This window comes from Zonotrichia leucophrys, chromosome 5 (genome assembly GCF_028769735.1).
Source record: "Zonotrichia leucophrys gambelii isolate GWCS_2022_RI chromosome 5, RI_Zleu_2.0, whole genome shotgun sequence".
Classification (NCBI taxonomy): Eukaryota; Metazoa; Chordata; class Aves; order Passeriformes; family Passerellidae; genus Zonotrichia; species Zonotrichia leucophrys.
Genome location: NC_088175.1, coordinates 30,792,825 through 30,799,305, shown reverse-complemented (window position 1 = coordinate 30,799,305; position 6,481 = coordinate 30,792,825). Strand labels below are relative to the sequence as shown.

At 43.3% G+C, this 6,481-nt stretch overlaps 1 protein-coding gene across 2 annotated transcripts in view; it reads left to right on the top strand.

The window, feature by feature from the left end:
- Nucleotides 1-558: 558 nt before the first annotated feature.
- Nucleotides 559-6,481, top strand: part of MIDEAS (mitotic deacetylase associated SANT domain protein) — a 52,276-nt gene continuing 46,353 nt past the window's right edge. The window contains exon 1 of one of the 2 annotated variants that reach the window (XM_064713890.1): nucleotides 559-719. The gene's annotated coding sequence lies outside the window, so the exon portion shown is untranslated. Of the gene's footprint in view, nucleotides 720-833; nucleotides 1,149-6,481 lie in introns of those variants that run through there. The other variant, XM_064713891.1, reaches the window with a different exon arrangement.

Here is a 6,481-nt window from a genome sequence, read left to right as displayed (position 1 = left end):
GGTAAAACAGCCAACAATATAGACATGACCTGAGGATTTGCATTGGACTAACATCCTTTCTCCCTTCCTTTTTTTCCCCCCACCACTTTTTCTTCTGAAAAAGTGAGAAAAGGGACCGAAAGGGGGAAACAGAAAAGCAGATGTTTTCCTTTGGTACAAGGGTTTCCTTAAAACCCAAAAGCTCATTGTTTGCTTTTCTCTTCTTTTAGAGAGAAAGGACACGAAGCCTGATCTCGCTGAAGAGGCTGGCTCTGAACTCGGGACATCAAAGCGGCGCTTCCCGTCGGGTATTGGACACGGCAGTATTTTGCAGGGCTTGGCTTTCAAATCAATGCCGCAAACTCTCTGCCCGCCCCTCACTCGCTGGGGATTTCCTCTCCTTCGTTGCCAACAGCAGCGACAGCCAAGCGCAGAAGGTCAAGCCGCGATCTGCGGACAAGGCCAGGGGGCCCAGGCCCGTGGCGGGACGAGGCGCTGAGGGCCGGCGAGGAGCTGCGCCGCGGATGGAGGAGGAGGAAGGCGGGAGGAGGAGGAGTTGAGGAGCCCGAGCCCGGGAGCCTCCCCGCTTACTGCACTAGGAAGTGACGCTTTCGCTGAGTCCCGGAGAGAAAGAAACAAAGTTTGTTTTTTTTTTTTCCCCCTCCTTCTTCGCTCCCGCCCCCCTCTGCAAACAGCCGCTCCACGTTCCCCCGCGGCGCCCGCCGTGCCTGGCTGCGCAGGTGAGCCAGCACGTTCTCTTTCTTCCTTCTTCTGTTTTCCACGCGTTTGTTTTTTTTTGTTTTTTTTTGTTTTTTTCAATTTGCACAATTTGCTTCCGTTTTCCTGCCATTTTGGAGAGGGAGTATCTTTCCTGGGGAGTTTCTTTTGGGGGTCGTGATGCGTGCTTTGTTTGTGGGTGCTGGGTGCAGGATGAGGAGCAGAAGTACCTGTGGAGGTGACGAGTGCGGCTGGCTCCGCGCCCGGGCCGCGCAGCCCCACGGGGCCGGGGCAGCGGCACTCCCGGCCCGCCTGCTGCGGGGGACCGGGCTCGGCTGCTGAGCCGCCGCCTCCTGACTTGTTACGTACCCTGAGTTGTTACGAGCGCTCCGGAGGGGTTTCTTCGCGGCTGCCTGGCTGCAGCACCGCTTCCAGGATGTGTCTGTGTCCGGGTGAGCTGCCTGCGGGTGGATTTTGGGGGGTTGGTTGGGCGCGGGAAGGTTCTCTTTGCTCGCGGCGTGTGCGGGGCCCCGGGTGCTGCGCGGGAGCCGCCGGGTCCCGGCCGCCGCCGAGCGCGCATCGTGGCCAGGGTCGGATCGCTCTGCTGGGCTTTACGCAGTGGAGGGGGGTGGGGAGGAATTTGTTAGATAATTTTTGAAAAATCCCGTGCTCCCAAGTGTACAGCTCTTTTCTGGCAGCAGCTGCAAAAGACCGATTCGTTGCAGTTTAGCAGTAAAAGCTGACAATACACCTACGCGCGTATGTGAGAGTCTTATATAATACTTACGGGTTTTTTTTTTAACAGGCGTAAGCAGGATTTATTTTTGGTTTGTAAAGTCTTGTGTGGTTGCAGCTTGCAGAATTAGTAAAATATTCTATTTGCTCAACAGAGATTTATTTTACATTCTTTTTAAAACATCCAGTTTTTTAATAATTACTTGATTTCATTCCGGCTACGTGCTTTGAGCTTAGTGTAAAGGCCATCTGTACTGGAGCAAGCAGTTAAGGGAGGGGAAGGGAGAAAAAGAAATGTCCTAATGCAGAGACTATTAGGTTGTTTAGAGGGCGAGACTGCAGTTCCAGGCAGCAACAGCAGCAGCTTTATGACTGTGTGTAATTACAGAGTGATTGCATAGGACAGCATTGTTGGAACGAATACGTATACACAGGCTATTGTGCAAGATTTCTGTACCGAACAAAACCTAGTTTTGCATTGCAAATGCTAAAAAGAGAATGTGTTCTGCACTGAACTGCCACGTTCCTCTTAGACTGACTTCATAGAATTAGAAGAGGAAGGTAGGAGAAGTGGAGTGAGGCTGATCGTAGAAATCACAGATCTGAAATACTCAGCAATAACGCCACTAGTAGTTTCTGAAATCACAGCAGACAGAAATTGAAAGCTCATTGAATCTGCGGGTTCATGTTTCTAAAGTGATTATATACAGGTGAAATCTACTCAGGTTTGCTACAGTCCTGCGCATTTAGCATAATTCTTGCTCTGGTCAGTTTTTTCGTGTGCTTGTGTGGGAAAAGGACCTATGTTAAAATAAGCAATTGCAGTTCGCCTAGCTGGCTTGGAAATGGAGAGAAGAGTATTGGGGAGAGTTTCTGTGTCGGGCCGCAAAAACTTTGAGCTTGAACGAACTACCAGACCACAGATTCGCTCAGAGCGTGCTTTTTCAGCTCTGTCTTAAAAGTTGCATCTGGTTCAGTGATCTTGGAGGCAGTGTTGGCTGAGGGATAATATGAGGCACTGAGAAAGCCTGCCACTGACACTGTATTAGCAAGGCTTTTAACTAAGACTTTAAAGAACATCATAATAATGCCAAAGTTTTGTGGGTACAACTTAAGTTTCCTAAGATTTGTTTTTCAGAAGTTCTGGTCACGTGTTATTTTTATCAGCGATTATTTTATTCAGTTATTTTATAATTAGTTTTGAGAGTACTTGGAATTCATGACAGATCTGAACGATTTCAGATCTGGTGCTCAGAGACTGGCCTTTCTAACATTACAAACAATTTTCTGGAAGTGTTATCTTCTGCTATTATAGCTGTTGTCTTAATAAAAGCCACAAAGGCTTGTAAAGTATTTTGAGCACTGCAATGAAAATTACTATAAAAATGGAAAGTTTTTTAAAAATTTCTTGGTGTTCAACTAAAACATATTTTAGCTGAAGACACACATATTTCCTAGTTTCCTCAGGTTGTCAAGAAAGTAGTTAATGTAAAATATATATGGCTTTGTTAATGAAGAATGAAGGCATCCTCTGACAGTGTTTTTTGTGTTTTGTTTGTTGGTTTGGTTTTTTATTTTTTGTCATTTGACAAACGATCTTAGTGATCCTTCTGTAAGTTTATTGGAGCATTTTGTTTTAATAAAACATGAAAAAAATATGGTAATGCGTTCATTACTGTGATGTTCTACTTGTAGATTTTTCTTGAAATTGTACGTCATGTCTTGACTAACTTGACAATCTGGGTGTTTTAACAGCAAAATTACCTCTGGAGTAGTTCTTAAAGATTTGATTTGAATCATTTGTGGTAGTGATACAAATAGTCATTCCTTATGATAAGTCTTTTGGTTTTCATAACCTACGTGGTGGGAGAGAGTTTTTGGCTAGGATTCTTAGGGCATGTATACAAAGGAGTAGGTAACTTGCACGTCCTTGAGTTGTGCTGTGGTTCTCAGTGGAATTAGTCATAGATATATATACATTTGTGTGCATGCTAGCAAAACAAAGGTGTACCTGTGCTAGCCTTTAACCCGTGCAGGTGCATGCGAGTAGTGGTGATATGAAGCGAATGAGGGCTGTAGCACAATGCAAGCTTTTCAAAAGCCTGCATAAATGCTCCAAATGTTAGTTTACATTTTTGCATTTTCACTCTTATGGTCACCTGTCAGTAGTGGCTGCGGAGCCACAGGAGTTATTTTCAAACCTGGCATCCCTTTCATGATACTCTTCTGTCAAGCTGCTGATCAAGCCCTTAAGTTGCCCCTGACTTGAGGACATACAGCCTGTCTTTGGAAATGGCCACCTTGGTGGTGCGTGTGTGGAGGTGTGCCTGGGCACGTAAGGAGACAAGAGGGACTGCCATGAATCAGAGTGGAAGTCTGCTAGCCCGTGGCCCTGTTTGCAAAAGTGTATATATTTTCTATATGCTTAGTTCTTGAAGGATTTCTACTCAAGAAACTTACAGTTTTCTGTTGAGTTTAGGTAAACATTTAACAAACACTTTTTTTATCCTACTGATTAAATTGTGGAATAAGAATGTTGGTAAGAGCTGGGGGGTTTTTTTGTACCCTGTTTTTTGGGGTTTTTTTTAAGGGGTCTTTTGGTTTGGGTTTTTTGTGTTTTTGTGGGTTTTGTTCGGGGTTTTTTTTTGGGTGGTTTTTTTTTTTTTTTTTTTTTTTTTTTTGTCTGGAGCTTTGCATAAAATCTTAGTACTGGTTGCAGTAAATTACAGTTTCTGCTAAAATTAAATGTAGTTAATTAAATATGAATGTTGTCTCCAGTGCAATTAGTTACATTCTAAGAGACATGAAGTGAGAAGTAAACCTCTTTGAGTATTCATAGTGTGAAATGGGGAGGTGAGGGAGGCAGGGGCTCTGGTGGTGAGGTTTTGCAATACATGCCCAAAAAGCTGCAGGTTCTGGCACGAGCAAACCAAGGCTCATGAGTCACATCCAAAGGGAAGAGTTGTCACTGAGCAATTTGTAAATAGGAGGGATGAACTGCTAGTTCAAGGAAATATCCTCAGGACCTTCCCTAATAATTGCAAGTGTGGCAGAGAGCTTTGTGTCAGACGGGAGTTGCTTGTACTTTGAATCACACGTTCCCCGGTGTGACTTGAGCCTTCAAACGAAGAAATCCTCGTTATGCATTACAGACGTCCCTGAAAGAGGACGGTAATGTGAGTTTCTGTAGCTGCCTCGCAGCCCCTTGCATTCCGTGTGGAAGCTCCAGCAGCTCGCAGACGGCCTGTGTGTGCAGCAGGAGGCTGCTCAAGGGGCGCTCACACGCTTTGCACAGCTTCTCTGCTGAGCCGTCCCCGGCTGCAGCCCTTGGTGCTCTGCTGGTCGGCTCCAGTGACTGAAAAAGTTGTGACTTGATTGCCCCTTGTTGAATTCATGGCTAGTGTTAATCAAGACGTTGAGAACTGGGAAAAGCTATATTGGGAGGGTGTGGCCAGTGTGAGTTAATTTTTTGTTTGTTCTTAAAGACATTTTGAAAGGCTTACAGCAAAGTATAGAATAATGGTTTCCTTTTTACCCTTAATTAGTGAAAATTAAGGGTATAGTTTGACTTAGCATTGGTAAGAATTGTAAAAACTGTACAGTTTGACTTTAGCATTGGTAAGAATTAAAATAAGTTTAATGCCATTAGTACCTGAAGTAGTAAACTGAGAAACAGTTCTGATATCTTTTTTACTAAATATGTTACTGATACATAACATGTTCAGAGCTGGGATGTAAAGAGACACCAAGAAGAATCAAGTCAGTGTTCATGCTTTGTTTTTTCTTTGCTGCCTATTATCTTCTCACATTGGTTCTCAGTTGCTTGGCTTTCCCCATCATAGCAGAGAGTACAGTACAATGATATATATTGGTACATCCTCCTGTCATTTATTTCAGGAAGACAAATTAAATGTTTGTGTATATTTATATGTACACACACTATTTGTTATATACACGCACCTATCTCATTTTATAACTCAATTCCCTGAGAACAAAAGTTTCTTTTCTTTGTGATGCTAGAGTAGTTTCGGAAGTTTGGTTTGGTTTTTTTTAAACCATGCGGAAGTTTTTCATTTGACTGTTTGTACTATTATTTTAACCTTGAATATAATGCTGTATTTTGGAGTTTTTCTTCATTTCTTCTCTTTGATAATGTTGTTTTTGTTATTTCTAGAGTAATGGTGATCAAAATATGCATGAATTATAACTGCAAGTTTTGTTCTTGGCTATTTCTTTATTTTCTTTTTTGAAAGGCTTGTAACTAATAGGACTTTTTGAAATACTGGTTTGGTTTTGCCGCCTGTCTGTGGTGCAGAGTTCTGTGGTGGATTTCCAGCTATCAGAGTGGCTGCTTCCCTTCAGCAAGGACAAACCAGAGCCTGTTGTTCTCTGGAGCTGCATGCTGTGGGGCAGTCAGCCTGCTGCAATGCTTGTCACCTTGTCTGCGCTGCGCATCGGAATGAGGTCCAAAGTTGAAATAGTCCCAGAAGTCTGAGCAATCTCCAAGTAGCCTTGTTATGGCGTAGTTCATAGGTAAAAGTGCATTTTTGTTTGGATCCCAAGTTTCATGAGGATGTTGCAAGATTTCAAACTTGACTTAATCACATATGCTTAGGTGCGGCCTTACCTGCTGTGCCTGTGTACACCTGGGACTCCTTGAGCATTTCCTTTTCAACTCCTGCATATGTCACCTGGTTATTTGTCAAGAATTGGATTCTTGCTTACAGTTTTATAATATCCTTAACAATACTTTTGGGAGTTTAAACTGTTTTGATTTCAGGCTTTTATTTCTCCCTACATAATGGATTCTTTCATGCACTTCCTGAAAGGAGAGTTTGCTGTGTTTGTGGGGAATTACTGCACTTGGGTGGAGAAGAATTGAGCAAAGTATTTTCCTATTTAAATTTGATTTTATACCATTTGAGAACAAAATCCCAGCACTGCCAAATTCCTGGTGGTAGGAGAGAGAGCCACAGTTCTAAGACTGCTTTAGGAGATTTCAGTGATGACAGCTTAGGATCCCAGATACTCACATATGTGAAACTGGCAG